The sequence below is a fragment of the Oenanthe melanoleuca genome, chromosome 12 (genome assembly GCF_029582105.1).
Source record: "Oenanthe melanoleuca isolate GR-GAL-2019-014 chromosome 12, OMel1.0, whole genome shotgun sequence".
Taxonomy (NCBI): Eukaryota; Metazoa; Chordata; class Aves; order Passeriformes; family Muscicapidae; genus Oenanthe; species Oenanthe melanoleuca.
In genome coordinates this window covers 16,314,080-16,330,501 of record NC_079346.1, presented here as the reverse complement: position 1 = coordinate 16,330,501, position 16,422 = coordinate 16,314,080, and the positions used below count along the sequence as shown (strand labels likewise).

Sequence of the window (16,422 nt, the reverse complement as noted above, 5' to 3'; positions counted from 1 at the left end):
TGGCACCAAAAAAAAAAAACCTCTTAACACAGCTCCACCTCAGCACACAATGGACAGAAGCTGAAACACTGCCAGCCTCTCACAGCGTGTGAAGGAGGAAAAGCAGGGTGGTTCCAGCTATCAGCAGAGCTGTACAAGGCATTGCCCTGCAGTGCTGAGGTCCACATGGATTATCAATGCAAGGTGGAATGCTTTTTGGGATAAGAGATCTCCTGCCTAAAGGCAGTAGTGCTGCTCTGCAAGTCTACGGGCCACCAGCACTGCAGGTCTGGATGCAGCTGCAAAAGAGTGAATGCTACCTGCAGCAAGGCTGGAACACGAGCTGAGACCTGCCTGTTGCCTCTGGTTTGAGAGCCCACACCACCTCACATGGCACTACCAGGGGCACAACCCTGACTCAACTGAGAAATCATCCCAGCTGTATTTGGAGAAAGTTAGTGTTCTGGGTCATTGTCCATGACTGGTGAGTGGCACAGAACTGAAGCCCTCCAGGAGCAAAAACTTCAGTGCTTCACAGAATTGTTTGAATTTGAGCTTCCCACAAATTCAAAACAGGGCCAAAACCCAGACACAGATGGAATTCTGCAGGTGGTTTTCTGCTGATCTCTGGGAAGCATCAGGCCATAGAGCTGACTGACTTATGCAGCACTTCCCAGTTACGAGGGAAGGCTAGACCACCCTAGCTTCTCTACATGGCACTGTGCTCCTCCTTCCAGCAGGATCTGCACTGCCCAGTTTCGCAGAACAAACACAAAGGTTCAGGTTAGTCCTGAATTTCAGGATGTTTCATTCTGTCTGATCTTCCGAAAGAACCGACTTTCTCTTTATTCTCCTGATTCTGTGAGAGCTCTTTTGGTCTCAAGTTCAAGCCTTCAGAGTGTTGGATGAAACATCAAAGTCAGTATCAACATCTGTTTCAGTCCTAGCACTAGCTGCACATGCCAAGGTTGATTCCTGATCTCCAGTGCCAAACCCCCTCGCAGAGCCACAGAACTGGGCCTGCTCAGTGAAGTTATGATGTTGCATTTGATATGATGCTGACTTGTCAAGGCAATGCTGGAATTTGCTCCTTCTGCATGCAGCTATGAGACCCACTGACATGGTAAGGACATGCTGTACCTTCTTTATCCAGGAATGCTGAACAGTGCAGGCAGAAGATGGGACTGAAAGGAAGGACTGAGAGCAGGACAAAGTAGGTACTCCCAGCCACGCATTTTCCCAGAGACCTTTCCTTCTGCCCATCACAGACCCAGGAGTGTGGGGCCAGGGGAAGCATCCCAGCCAGAGGAGGGTGGCTGTCCTAGAAATTACTCTTCCTCTGCGGCCGATTACAACAGCCAGAACCAGTGAAAGTGAAGTCTCTGTCCAGCTGCATCTAATCCAATTGCTCAAGCACACAATCACATCACTGGGCTGCGGTAATTAATCACCACCAGCATATTAATGCCACTGAGCCGAGCATGCAGAAAGCTCAAGTGACTGCCGTGCAATTCTTGATTCTGCTTAAGAAGGTATTTAGGAGTTAACAGGAATCCTACTTACCTGATTGCTTATTTACCAATATCCTCATTAAAGAACACATTAAACAAGTGGCCTTTCTCCAAGGAAGCGAACTCTGATAGAAAGACCTGGTGCAACTTTGCAGAGCAGAGCTATTGTCTCTGCAGAGATCTCCTGTGCGTGTTTCCACAGGAGGATCTCCGGGCAAGTCCCGTCAGCTATGGCGCGCCTGCGAGTCAGGGCAGCAGCAGCAGCAATGATGAAATCCAGCGTCCCGGCCAGGCACACAAAGATGGCACTCTGCCGGCCGTGCTCCCCGCTCCGAACCACCCCGGTGCCAGCCTGGCGGCACGGCTGGGCACAGCCACTGCTGCTGAAGGAGCCCGGGCAGGGGGGCAGAGGCACAAACAGCTCGGGGGCAGCGTGTCTGGGCAGAGCAGCCCAGCACCAAGTTACGAACTAACAGTCTCAGCCCAGAGCATGCTAGCCTGCAAGTCTGACGGGTTGTATGTACTGGAGCGTGAAATTTAGGAAACAGGCAGGGTTTCTGTGCCTGCCGTGCTCCGGACGTTCCCTGGAACAAAGGCAGCAGCCCTTCCAACAGACTCTGTTAAAGGCAATGGGAAGTGCACCAAACGCCTCTGGGGGTTATTTCCAGCCTCATGGCTTCTGCCATGTACATTCACAGGTGACCCAAGCTCCAGCCACTGCTGCACATAGGATGGATGAGTTACAGACAGGGATATACAGCAGAACAACCACACAGAGACACACTGGTCACACAGAGACTCAGGCCAGGCAGAGGACAGAAGATTCACCACCAGATGTAGCTCCACACTCCACACTGCTCGGAATGACAGCATCCTGTCCTGCACAACACTAACCAGGTGCCTAGAGATGGTGGCCTTACACAGAGACTGAAGGACAAGCTCATGCAGTTTCTGGCTCAATGCTGCACTCACAGCTGCCTGCTCAAAGCCACGTGTGCACCAAAACCAAAGCAGCAGCAGCTCATGGTCAGAGATCAGACCCTAAGAGACCTGCCTACATGGGGAGCCCCAGATCAGTGCTCCTTAGGCCCCTAGAGCCCTTCCACTCTCTGCCCCCCACAGCCATCAATAGCTGGTCACCCCAGACACCTTCAGCTCAGGAGGTACCAACCAAGCTGTACTCAATGCTTCATCCTAAAACTTCATTTCAACACGGTGTGCCCACTGTGTATTGTCACCACATTAAATGTGGTGCAGGTGCCCAGAAGTGACACCCAGTCCAAAGGACATATGCACAAAAAGAGCTGCTTTTTTCATCCTTGTCCCTTCTTGTGTTTCTGTGCTGCTCGTCTCCAGCACATCTGGTGTCAGTAACAGGAAACCCTGACGCCGAAAAACAATCTAGGGGAAAAAAACAAACTCAAACCCGAAACAGCAGTGCTAAAAATGTGTGCTTGGCAAGGAAATAAGCAGCACCCTCCTGCTGATGGGGAACTTGCCTGCAAATTGTCATCAACTTGTTGCTTTCAAGTCCCAGAGGCCACAGGCAGTTTTGTGACACTGGTGCGGGAAGTCGTCACTGCCATTGACACCTTGCAGCAGTTTTTATTCTGCTACAGCAAGCACTGAGATATTCAACTTTCCTGTAGCTGAGAGGAAGCTTTCTGCTACCTTCATTACCACTCTGTGAGAGTGATAAAAAATGCAAGGAGCCTAGTTTTTCTTTTTGCCCCTGCATTGCACCTGTTTGTCCAGGAGCTGGGCTACTACACTGTCCTCCCCAACTGGGGACTCCTCTCCCAGAAAAACTTATTTTCCTGGAAAAGATAAGCTCCAGTAAGGATATGCTGCAGTAAGCACTTCGGCAAGTGCTGTGCAGGGAAGAAAGCAGCCTGGCAGTCCCAAAAATCCCCAGCCAGGGCACTCCTGCTGAGGTACATGCAGGGGGAACTGCAGAGCAGCAGCAGCACAAAGGATACCAGATCCCTTCTGGCAGCTGGAGCATGTTTTTTCTTCCCTGCAGAGCACAGTTCCTCTGCAAGATGCTGTGACAAGACTTGTTCTGGAGGCAGCACCTTCCCCAGCCTCCTGCAGCCCTGGGGAGGGTATGGTACCCACAAGTATCTCTTGACTACGCACTTCCATGCTGACCTGAACCATCTGGATGGTTCCCTGCTCCTCCACCCTGCTGGAATGGCTCCTTGCAGGCTCTGTGTGCTACTCACTCGAGTGTCCGCTGTGCCTGACCCACGGCAGTGACCGGCAGCTGCAGATTTTGGCTAGGCAGCACTCCTGACTCTTTGATGAAAGTTTCAGCAACCACACTCATCCCTTCCTCCACTTTGTTATTCCCAGACAGCCAACTCAGATCATATCTTCAAGCGAATTCAGTTGAAAGGAAACTCAGATATTATCTTCCCAAGCATTTAGAAGGCCTCAAAGATCTTTTTTTTCCCTGTAATTACAAATACTGCAGCCAGGTAGAACTGCCATTTGTTTGCAGCCAGCAGCCAGGAAAAATTAAGATATAAACATCTACCAAGAAGCCAAAGCAGAGGGACAGGTTCAACAATGCCACCCCACACTTCTTGCATCCTGTGAGCTGGGCCCATCTCAAGGGAAAGCTGGCAGAGAAAAGTGATGGCAATCAAAGGTATAAAATGGATCCTTCCTGAAGGAAGCTGGAAGAGAACAAAGTGGGATGCACTGGGGCACTAAGGAGATAGGAAACAAGAGCCCACGCTCTCCTCTAATAAAAGAACCAGAAGCAAACTAACTCAAACAAAATGGGTTTTCTTAAGGAACCTCTGGGGTCATGAACAGGAATGCTTAAACTTCACCTGGGTTAAAAAAAAAAAAAAAGGGGTGAACAGACAATTTTATATAAGGCAGAGTTACCAAGGCAGTGTTTCTGGCTCAAGCAGCACTTGATCCTGGGATGGCATTCAGGGAAATGATGACTCGCATTCCTCCCCAGGCATCTTCTCCTGGCTTTATTGGAAAGGGCATATAGGCTAAATATACAGCTGCAGCAGGGCAGAGCAAGGGTCTGTTTGCCTCAGGGCATGCACTGTAATGTGGCTTTGGCTTCACTTGTGTTTCCAGTGCACAGCCAGCCAGAGAAAGTCCCTAAAAACTCTGCTTATAACTCCTGGTTTTGTCTGAAAACAGAGTGACAGTGTAAAAATCCTAATATTTAATTCTGTGTTTAAGGAAATGTAAGCTAAAGGTAGTACTAAAATCCACAGGAAATTAAACTAGGAAAGTTTATGGAAAAGAAAAAAAAAAAAGATGGGACTAAGATCTCCTTCCATACAAATGCCATAAAAATGCATATTTTGAAGATAAACACAACATATGTGTGTATATATATCTATGTATACATGCCCACACATACACACAAACAAATGTTTTATAAGTTCCCAAGGTTTAATAAAAACCAGAACTCAAGGCAAAACAGGGAGTTTTAACTCCAACTTTCTCTTCAATAAGGAAAGTTTTGTATCATGCTGAACTTATCACTCATTCTGCATTGAAGACCTGGGCAACACAGAAAAGCATTTTAGTAGAAGCCATCCCATCCTGCAGGAGAACTGGCTCAGAGGACACTGGGCTGAGGCACCTGGAGACAAAGCAAGAAAGCACATGGACACAAGAAGTCACTTTTTAAATGTGAGGACTACGAGGTATCAGATCCTGACCTTATGTTCCTGAGCAGGCAGGTTGTTCCCCAGCAAGTGCCAAAGGACATGTGCAGGAGCAGCTGGTGTGACAGTCACCACTGTGTGTCCTGTCCCCTGGTATCACTCACCATCCACCAGCTGCTCCGAGTCTAATTCACACCCATTAATGACCTTTGATAGAAGTCACCGAGCTGGAAAGCAGATTTCTATCAAAGAGGAGGTCTCTGCTGCTTCAGAAACAGGTTTAAACCAAGCCACCATCACCGACAGGTGACTGCAGCCTTTCCTCTGCCCCTTGCTCCAAAGGGACAAAATCATCCACAATTGCCAGCAGCACTTGAAATCTCAGTCTGGAAAAACACTCCCTCCCTTAAGCTGCTCAGCTGTACCGTGCAGGAGATGTTCTTTACAGCTGTAGTCATGAGCACTGAAACCAATGAGGCTAAAAAGATTTACATCTCTTGCTTGATTTCTTAATTGAATTAAAGGCTGAACAAAACCCCTTATGAGGCTTCAGAGAATCCACATGGAAGAGCAACAACGAATATTCTAATTGGAGAGGAAGCTTCCACTGGACATTTTGTCTTTACAAGTACTAAAGAGTCCTTACAAAAAGAGAAAGACCCTGAGGGATAAACTCCTAGGTCCAGCAAGGCAGGAAATCTGGAGTTTCAGAGTTCATTACACATTGAATGGATCACATAAAGGAAGGAGGTGAGCTTCAGTGTCTTTTAAGCCAAAACTTTTCCACCTACCAATTGTCTATTTTTCATTTATTTAATTCAAATAAATAAGGTATAAAACCCTTTCTGCCAAATTAGCAAGCAGAAGCTATCAGAGGGGTGAAAGACATGAAAGACACACTGACAGGCAGGGCAGTTCTGCAAATCACCTTCTCAGGAAACTTGCTCAAACTTTCAAATCCTGTTCTGAAGGAAACCTTTCTGAGGCTTACACTTGAGTCAGAAGGCTCAGGGCAGGACCCTTGCCTGTGCTTTGACACATTTTTTTCATTGCTAGAACAGCTTTTGGGCCTCTCTAGGACACGCTGGCACTGAGGCCACCAGGCAAGCACTGGCTTTGTTAATGGCACTGAAGCAGGAGCACCCAAGCGTGGGCAGCTTGGGCAGGGAGGGGATCCTCAGTGCCAGGAACACACAGCCTGAGGGCTGCAGGCACCAAACCCAAATCTGAAAAGAAGAAAGTGTCAGTGGTGGTTTCAGAGTCACCTCAAAATGCTGTTTGGCTGGAGTGCTTTGTGGAGACACAGCCACATTCCAAGGGTTTATAATCACCTTCTGGGTATTCCACAAAATTCCTCAGATAATGAAGTATTTCTAGCAGGTCCTTGAAAGTGCTCAAGCACTATAATTTCCTACAGGTTGGTGTCACAGTGCCAGGATTGAGGCATTAAGCAGAGGAATGAAGGTAAAGCTTTGGATCTCTCCCCTACCTGCTTGCTGCTACCAAGGGGAGGCAAAGCACCAACAGCTGACATTAAGAGGAGACAGGAACCAAGGAAAGCAACACCAACAAAAAGCCATTTGCAGCACTTCAGCTGTGTATGCAGCAGTATTTATGTTCTCTGAGGCAGTGTAACTAAGGGCAGGCACATTCTGTTTAGAAACATCCCACCATTCCAGCAGCTTTACCACCGCACCCTGCAACCCCAAGCCAAGGCATTAAGATTCAACTTCATGGAGTTTCTCAGCCCTGATTTATTACTCAGCTAGCAAGACTGCCACAGCTCTTCATTTAAATATATTTACCCCCCAGTGACTAATGCAGAGCAGCCAGGGCATCAGCTGTGGACCTCCAACTTTTAATGTTTCTCATGAAAACTGCTCTAAATGCTTCTTGGCAGAAAGAGATAAAAATGTTCCAACTTTAACCATCAACCATAAAATGGGAAAGCTGCGAAATGAAGCAGCATTGCTCCCATGTCACAGAGGCAGAGAAAGCTTCTGGAGGAAGAATTAACTCCCTAGAGATCAGCAGCTTCCAGCTGGGCAACACACTCCCTTAAACCAGCAGACATTCAGGGGTCACTAAAAGCCATCAAATGAATAACCTCTTCCTGTGGGTGCACATTTTTATAGATGCCTTCTTTTTCTGGAGACCAGGACTGAAGGACTGGACTTTTTCAATGACATGCTCTGCTCCTCACAGCCACCTCTGGCCCAAGCAGGCCACCCTTTCCTTCAAAGGGCAAGCCCAAAAGCAAGAGATCTCCAAGAGCACAAGCTTACCAAGGCAGAAGGACAGTGCATGGCTTCACAGGTCCATCTCCATCCCAGATGCTCTGGTGCAGGAAGACTGATTTAAATCACAAAGCAAAGATGAGCACCTCAAAAGACCAGACGCTAACAGAGCCTGCATCACATTCCTGCTGCATTCATTTTCCTGCATTATATTTGAACTGAATTATGTTGTTTAATTGCACTGTGTAATTATAAAATAACCCTCATCTGGTTTTGACCATGGTCTCAGTGGCTCCAGCCAGGAGCAGGGAAGACTGGAGCTGCTCATCACAGGTCCACTGGCGCAGAGATAGCTCCAGCTCTTCTCCCCACCCTGCTCTGGAATTGAGAAATCAAGAGACAAGTTCAATTATTTCAAGGCAAGACCAGACTTACTCACTGCAGTATCAGTGAGATTGAGGATTTTTTTGAAACACTAACATTCTGCCCCATCCATACAGATAACAGGACACATTCAGCCATAGCTCAAGCTCATTCCTTACACCAGGAATGCATTCAGGATCTGGGTAAGAAGGGCCAGAGAAACAACCCTGACAGCACAAAGCCAGGTTAACTAAATACTATGCAGGGTAACCTGCTCCTCTATCACACAAAGCAGTTTCAAGGGCTGCTGCAAGCAATCCCCCTGCAGCAATTCCAAAACAAACATCCTGCCATTCCCTGAGCCCAAATTCCACACACAAAAACGTCCAAAGGACTTAAAAATAGGATCAAACTGCCCTGCTGAGACACCAGACAAGTTACTCAAAACTGGGACCCAAGGACAAACTGGGTAAAGAGCATTCACAGGAGAAAGGGGAGGCAAAGAGACTGCAAAGAACAAGGCAAGGAAAACTTAGGTTTTCCTTCTGTAAGCAGCCACAGAAGCTGTGCAGTGTAACACATTTGCAACAGTTAACTAGCTGGCATGGTATCTGGTGTCGGACCTCAAAAAATGGCCCTGAGGTTTAGTCACAGCAGAAAAAATCCAGTAATTTTCCCCTCCTCCATCTTGTACAGGTCAGAGATGCTGAAAGCAACATCCGAATGTTTGTGAGGAAAAAACCCCTAAATTACAGTGTATTTCAAATAGTGTGAGCATAGGCTGCATCCCTCTATTTTAACTTGCAATGCATTTTTTTACACAGGAGACCAAAGCCGCTTGCCCAGCCCACTGACACTGTGTCCCACAGCTTCCTAGGTGGCAATCTGGATGGCTGTGAAGGGACAGCAGCACAGACTCACAGCTGCACACTGACAACCAAGATGGTAGCAGCTGTGAAAACTAAAGTGGGCAGATTAAAATATGAGTTTAAGCTATAAAGAGAAAAAATGGAATAAGGTGGGGTAGATCCTGTACTGACTTCTCTCCCAGTGCAAAGAAACACTGTGGAGCATGTGATGACTCCTTCTGCAAGAATCCCAAGAATGGGGGCAAAGTCATCAGAGCTCCAATGTATGCCACAGGAGAACAGTCAGATGCCATTCTGAGGCAATAAGGAAAATTAAACCAGCACTCAGCTGGGTTTAGTAATATTTGATCCTTTCTGAGCCAAGCATCACCTTTTCTTGCTCACTGTGTGTGCTTTGGACACCCAAAAACCACTCTCCATGTCTTGGCCAAGTTAGACATCCTCTGACTGTGTAACCCTTTGAAACAGCAGTGCCTCTACGTCCCTTTTCCCACTACTTGGAGTTCTGCTCCCACAGAACCACCCTCTCTGCCTTGGGGCACCCAGAAGAGAGCAGAGCCCAGCCCCAAGGCACAGTCTGTGCTGATGACCTCGGGAGGGAAATGACAACAGCCCCACTTCCAGCCACCAGCCACCCACAACAGTCCTTACTGTTCCCGAAGCTGTGTAACAGCAGACTGTCCTTAATCCCTTCTGAATCCACCCCCCAAGTCACTCTCACTTTGATTTCGGTTCAGCACTCCCCTGACCCTCATCACTAATGCGATGTCCAAAACCCGGTAATTAGTTTAAGAGGGTATCCTGTTACTCAGCACCCACTAGACTGTTCTCACGGTCACATTCCTATGGCTGCACCTACCCCCCAGTAAATCTGAAACGTGTCCTAGAAAAACCTGAAACAGCACAGGAGAACATAAACAGTTTAGCAAGAGCATATGGGCTCTATGGAGAGAGATGCACAAACACCACAGGAAAAAAGGCAGTCTTGGAGTTGCAGGGAGGCTGTGGAGCTCTGAAGGTGTGTTCAGCCTGCCTTTGCTTTACAGAGCTGCTGCAGATGTGGGGAAACAATTAAACTGCTTATCACAGTACATCCCATTCAGGTTCCAGAGCAGCAGAGCAATTCCAATCCCCAGGTGGCAAGCACAGCAATTGGGTACCCAACTACACGAACCAAAGCTTTGCTTTTCTTTTGGTAACTTCAATGGTTTTACAGTATTGCCTTGGCTCACTGTCTTTAACGGGTTGTTGATTCAGGGATGAGATCAGGTCAGTTCTGCAGGACCTTGTTGCACCTTGTACAGCATTTAGAGGATGCAGAATGGTCCAGATGTAGGCAGGGAACTTAGAAGTAATTCAGCTGAGCCAGCTACAAAGCCTGGTCACAATCTCCATTCCCTCACCTGGCGGAGCTGGGCTTAAAGTTCAAAAATAAAAATCTAACCATACAACAGCCAGGACCCCTACAACAGCCCACCTCTCAAGAGCAACTCCGCATTGACCTCTTCTGAGCTTCCTAACGGGTTGTTGGGGGAAAATGTGGTTTTAGCAGCTCAGTCCATCCCTTAAAAAGCAGAGACACTATGCCAAAAATAACCTGGCTTACTAGATACAGTCACCAAGCACTCATTTAGCAGTTCTCTGATCAGGGACCACACTGTCCACACTGCAGCATCACCACAGTCAACTGTTCAGACCAAACAAACCCAGGTTACACATCTGAGACACCTTCCACACACAATCAAAAAACACTTTCAAAGGTAATGATGATGCCTCCTACTGCAGGCAGCAGCAGCCATACTGCCTCTCACTTACTCCTCAAGACCTTTATGTCAGCCAGAAGCTTTGCTCATTGCTATAGACTGAGTCTAAACTCTTCCAACAGAGTATGATGCTGCTATAGGTAACAAAGGCAACACCTAAAACCTCAAGGCTGCAAATAATGAGTTAAAAAGTCAGAATACCTGAGAATTAAGGTTGTCCGTGAGCTGGTCCTAGCAAGATCCACAGTTTACTGCTTTTCTCTACCTCTGCTCCAGCTTCTATCTGCCTTTGAGCCAGGGGAGCCCATCACCCATTCATGACTGCCAGCAAGAAGCCCAGGAACGACTGGATCCTGCTCCCAGCACTGGGATAGTGGCAGAGGCAGCACCTCTCCCATTCTGAGTCAGTCCCTCTGGCCCCGGGCTGGAGGAGGTCCTGGATGGGCAGGATCTATGAAAACCAGACTACAAAGCACTGGTGAACTGGGAGCCTTGCAGACGCCTGGAACCTGATAAGATCCATAAGATCCAGGGCATTTTGCTGGGAGGGGAGATGGCACATCTACTGCAATCAGAGCCCACGGCTGCCAACCTTCCCTGCAGCCTTTGTGCCACTCAAGCACCTCTCAATGCAAGAAGTTAGGGGCTGTTAAATACTGATAAAATAAAACTTTTAAAAAATCTTTTAACTCCTGGAAATGGCCAAACTGCTACTGTTGAAAAGCTGAACAAAGCCTGAGGCAGGGACACAGCATGGAAATTCGGCATGGGAAATTCCAATTCGATTGTTAAGTTGAAATGTTAAATTCGACTCAGAACAGCCTCTGTGGCAGGCAGTGTGACCGGTGTCACCCAGACTCCGCTGCTCCACGCTGCCCTGCGGAGGCAAAACCGCCCCAGCAGCTACAGCAGGCAACCCCACACCCAGAGCACGAACCTGGATCCGCTCCAAATGGGAGGTGACTTGGGAAAATCCTGCAGGAGGGAGTTCTGGCCAAATGCAAGTGGGAGGCAGCTCCTCAGGAATGTGCATGGGGCTGGTGGCATCTGGCCGGGCTGCTCCCCGGTTCCTGCCCTGCCCGGTGACTCCCCCGGAAGGCAGCTCCATGGAACACTGCCCAGCACTGACCCCCTTCCCGCTGAGAGCTGGGCCAGGTGCCACGGTCCAAAGGCCAATGTGCTCCAGGCAGGATGCAGTCAGGTAGCACTGGGAATGGCACCGTGACCAGAATTGTTGCTGCAGCTGCTGCTAAACTGCTCTAAAAGTGAAAGCAGCACCTCCCAACACAAGCCCCCCTTTAGTCAAGGTGGTGCCCTGTGAGCAGAATTTGGTAAGAGCATTTTGCTGTTGGAAAAGGGGATGTTTCTGAGATATTTATTCTGTGTCCTGCCTGCTTCCTTATTCTCACTGTGCTTATTCCTTGGGAAAGCTTTGCTCTTTCACAAAACCAAGCAACAATCTGAAGAAAAACTGATAAGAAGGCTTGGGGCAGATGTGCCTTCATTTTTCTTAAAGATAACTATCTACATCAGCAGCGTCCCTACAAAGGCAAATCACTGTGAACTGGAGCTGGGTGCCTGGAGCACTGCAGACAAGTAGCCAGGGAAAATACCTGCAAGCCTATGGCTTATCCCGGGTTTTGCAAGGACCAGCGCACAGAAATGGAGTGCATCCGAAACACTGGGACAACACATGAATTCTGACACCAGCACAGCAGCCAGAATGAAAGCTTGGAGGGAAAAGCATCCATGTCGTTTGTGATAGCAGGTTTGCTCTGCTTGTAACATACACTGCCAACACTCCAGGGAAAGCTGCTTAGAGATCAACAGATAAAGGCTTTTCAGCCTGTTATTTCATGTAAATCAGGTTGCCCTGCTACAGAGAGGCATTTCCATATGAAGTGAAAGGTGCTCCAAAAATCAGGAGCAGCCACACCAAAGCATGGCTCAATCTCTCTGAAGCCCAAAGACCAGAGGATCCTGCTCCCCTTTTCACAGGATCTGCAATCCAGAGTATAAGTCTTATCACTCAAAAATGCAAGTGATCTCCTCAAAGCACCACCTCCTTAATATAGGTTTTTGTCCACTGAAATAACTTCAGACTCCTCTGAGATATGAAGTCATGTTTTGAAAAGCAACAGTGCAGAAAATTCAATTAACTAATCGACTCTGTCTTCTGCTTGGACACCACAGAAGCAAGACTTCCCAAATCCCAATCCTGAGATGTGGCATGTTATTGATGAAGTGTGCTGCTCTAACCCTTCCAGTGTGATTTACCAGATATGCCCCCATCCTCCCCTTCTTCTGGCCTCCTGGAGCAGGGAGTCCTGCACCAGAAAATTGGGAAATCTACCCTGCTCTTAACTTGAACCTCGGTAGAGGCTGGAGGGAGTTGGAGAGGACAGGAGTAAACCAAGCTGGAGGCAAACAGTAGCTCTTTAGAGGAATAAACCACTCGTCAGCCTATCGTGATTGATAAGTACATCTGCCAGTCCCCACCTGCTGTTCACATTCCTGGCATTTCTTTCTGCAGCATTTTTTCCCCAACTGCTGCAGAGGAGATTTAAAGGAAGGGAAACAGGCCCCAGCTTAAACAAAATGAAGGGATATCAGGCCAGTCTTCTTGCATCACATTGGGCAATCTGCTGAAGGGGTTTATTGCAGGAGCCCTTGCAGGTTCAGAAACTTGTAATGGGTGTTACGTGCTCACCTTTGCTCTTTCCTGCCATCACACCTCTATTAAATTCCTGGCAGATAAAGCAGGGGGCTCCAAAAATCTCTGCAGCCTCCAACCACATGGCCAAAGTAATTTTCTGCACTGGTCAACCACTCCCTAGAACACAAGGGCAATAAGGGTGAAAACACCCCAACTTCACCAAAACAGAGACAGCTCTGCTGCCTTCCCTGCAGCTGATGAGCACAGGCAGCAGGGAGAGCAGGCAGGACAGCTGTTAGGAGCAGCAGCAGACACTGCTGTGAGGGCAGGAGCAGGAGTTTTAGTTCTGGTTTTCAGTCCTGCACATGGGATAGGAATTTCTCCTTTTCATCATTAGTTTTAACATGGTGAGAAGGTGATGGAAAATAAACCAGTACAATTATAGCAGAGGGTGGAACATGAGCCTGCTTGTTGTCAGAATAGGAAAAAGCAGCTCTGAGGAGCTCTTAAGAGACTCAGTGTCTAAAGTTCCCAACCTCTCTGTCAAACTAGATCAAAATTAGCTATTAGGATCAGGTTTATTAGAGCACATACCCATGCTGATATCCTAGCAGGCTGGTTGCTGCAGGGAGCCAAGGCAAAGTCGCGTTTCTGAGGCTCAGGTGCCCCAGCACCCACCTAAAGTGATTTCCTTTCACCAAAAGATGAACTTGGACACAACTGCAAACAAATCTATGAGGTTTTACTTATTTACAGTCTTTGGGGAAGGAGGGAGGAGGCAGCAGGAAACAATTACAGCTTTCCCCACGCCTGGAAGAGGAGCAAAACATAAAGCAAGTTTTTACTTCAGCCCAGGGTGGATATTTCCGTGGCAGGCAGCACCACTCCTTAGGGCAGAGAGCACAGCAGAGCCTTTATAAGTCAGGGGGAGTGCAATACAAAATGTGACTGACCTTGGACGCTCCTGGGGAACAGCCCAGTCCCCAGAGCTGGCTCAGAAAGGACACCCCAACCTGGGAGCACCAGCCACTCGTCTGCAGACAGTTTTTGAGTGTATTTCCCAAAGCTGCCACACTCACTCACACGAAGGAGCCCAAAGTTAGTGGTGGTGAGGAGAAGGGGAGGGCAAGCCAGGGGTGAGCAGCGTTTGATTAGCTGGCTAATGCGTGCAGCTGTCCTCCGGTTTTACGGCCCTTGGAGGAAATTTAAACAGGAACTTTCTATAAATTAACTGCCCATAAAATGAGCATGTTTTCTCAGCGCACCAGAAGGTCGGGAAAGGTCTGCTCAGCCCCCTGTTCCCAGGACACGGCCAAAAGCCTCCACAGTCACTGTTTCTGAAGTAGGAGAACGTGAATTCAGCCCGTGCAGCAGTGAGCTGGCAAAAGCCTGCTCGCAGAGCAATCAGAGTCATTCTCCATTCACAGCAAACTAATAATTTATCTTTCCCCTAAAATCCCCAATGCAATCCAGATGTCTAAGTAGTCTTTGTCCCAGAAAACAAACTATACCATGGCCTCGGAGAGACGGCTCCGGCTCCGCTTGCCAAAGTCCTCGCAAGGCTGTTTATTCTGCGGGAGCGACACACACATCGAGTTCAGCTCCTGCCAGCTCTCCAAGCTGCGAGCGATAACGTGGTTACAGACATCAACCCCAACCCTTCTGGCTTCCTCTTCGTCGAGAGGATTATTTAAGAGTTGCCCTTAGGGATATTCTCTTGGAAAAATGCACCTGACATGTTCCCAGTTTTGAGGAAACCAGGAGGATGGAAGAGCCAGGGTGAAGCCAGTGAAGCAAACAGGGGAAATAAAAGAAACAAAGCAAATTGCTCAAGGGTGCATGAGAGGGACAAGTGTGTGTGGCCACCCTGAGCCACAGGAGGAGAGGCCCTGTCACTGAAGACCCTGGGAAGAGTTGATTTAGCAGAGGACAGGCTGGATCATCCCAGGAAAGGGAGAATGAGGCACTTGGCAGCAGGGCTGAATTCCTCTGGCAGCAAAGGTTAAGCGCACAGCTGCACCTGTCCTGGGGAAAGGGACCCATGCCAGGTGGGGAAGGAGATCACAGCCCCCCCAGCATCCTGCTCTGGAACTGTAGGGAAAGAGCAGCAAGTTTCCCATGGTGGGAACTCAGCACAGAGCCCTTCTGTCACACTGGCTCTCCCACCCTGCTGGCAGCAGCCATGGGCTGCAGCATGCCAGGGAAAAGCTGTCCAAAGCACCTATGGAAATGTTTGGAAGAGTTGAAAATAGAGTTTGGAAAACAAATGCTGACCAGCCACACAACTCTTCCAAGAATATAAGTATTAGTGTAGTTGCATTCCAGCCCCTGAGTATATTTTCTATAAATAAATATTTTAAACTACTTTGTTTCAAAATTTATTATATTAGTCAAGTGCAGTGCAATGCTTCACATTTGAGACCTGCAGGCTGCCAGGCAAAATTGCTGCTGCTTTTTAAAATTGTGCTGTGCTACTTAGGATATCACTTTTAGGTTTTTTCCAAGTACTTTTCTATAAACACATTTATTCTGTATTATAACATCAGGTCTCTACCAATACATCAAATCCTGTGGATTAAAACATCTTTATTCATAAACCAAAATCAATAGATTTATTTACAAATCTACCTTCTCCCCACCCCCCCAATTTTTACAGGCCAATAAGCAAAAAACAAAATACACCAGTAACTCTGCATGCAAAATAACTCTAAAGAACTAGGTATTTTTGTCATTGAAAAGCCACAGTACGTTCCACTGGCAGCAATTTCTGGGAGCTCCATTTGAGCAGTGAGCAGTGCTGCCAGGACACAAGTACTGCACGTAACAAGCCAACTACACTGCAGACATGCCAAAGCTCCCCAAACGCCCTGCTCCTCTAAAGATGCATGTGCAGGGAAAATGGATCACCCTGTGTCCTAACCTGGGTATCTATCTGCACACAGACCTCAACTCATGCACTTCAACACAAACACACTGCATTCACAGGGATAATGAATCCTCTTGCAGAAAACCCAGACAGCAGTTGTGCTTTTGGAAGGTGCAAAGCATAGCAAACAGCAGAGTATGGCTAAGGGTAGATCCTGCTCCCCAGCACCCATCCCATTGCAAATACAGGTCCTTGAGCACCAGATACCAACAAAACACAGCTTAACCTTCAGAGCACAGACTTCCACTGGTGCTTTACAGAACACAAATATTAATATTGACAAATAAATTCAGGCCTGCTTAGTCTAAAACACACAGTGTCGTGGCCAAGTTTGTGTTCTGTTTGGAGAACAGACCAGACACTCCGAGCCTGGCAGCCCTACCCATTTTTGAAAGCCAAACTTAAGTCAACCGAACAGATAACAACCAAGCTGAAAGCCCAGTCCTCACCACAAACCCCTCCTGCTAATCA

At 47.9% G+C, this 16,422-nt stretch overlaps 1 protein-coding gene across 6 annotated transcripts in view; it reads right to left on the bottom strand.

Moving 5' to 3' along the window:
• The window catches only part of DAG1 (dystroglycan 1), a 49,679-nt gene that overhangs the window by 19,059 nt on the left and 14,198 nt on the right, over window positions 1-16,422 (bottom strand). Inside the window, exon 1 of one of the 6 annotated variants that reach the window (XM_056501311.1) lies at window positions 14,537-14,551. The exons of 4 other annotated variants lie outside the window; for them this stretch is intronic. The gene's annotated coding sequence lies outside the window, so the exon portion shown is untranslated. Of the gene's footprint in view, window positions 1-11,306; window positions 11,440-14,536; window positions 14,552-16,422 lie in introns of those variants that run through there. One more of the 6 variants, XM_056501309.1, reaches the window with a different exon arrangement.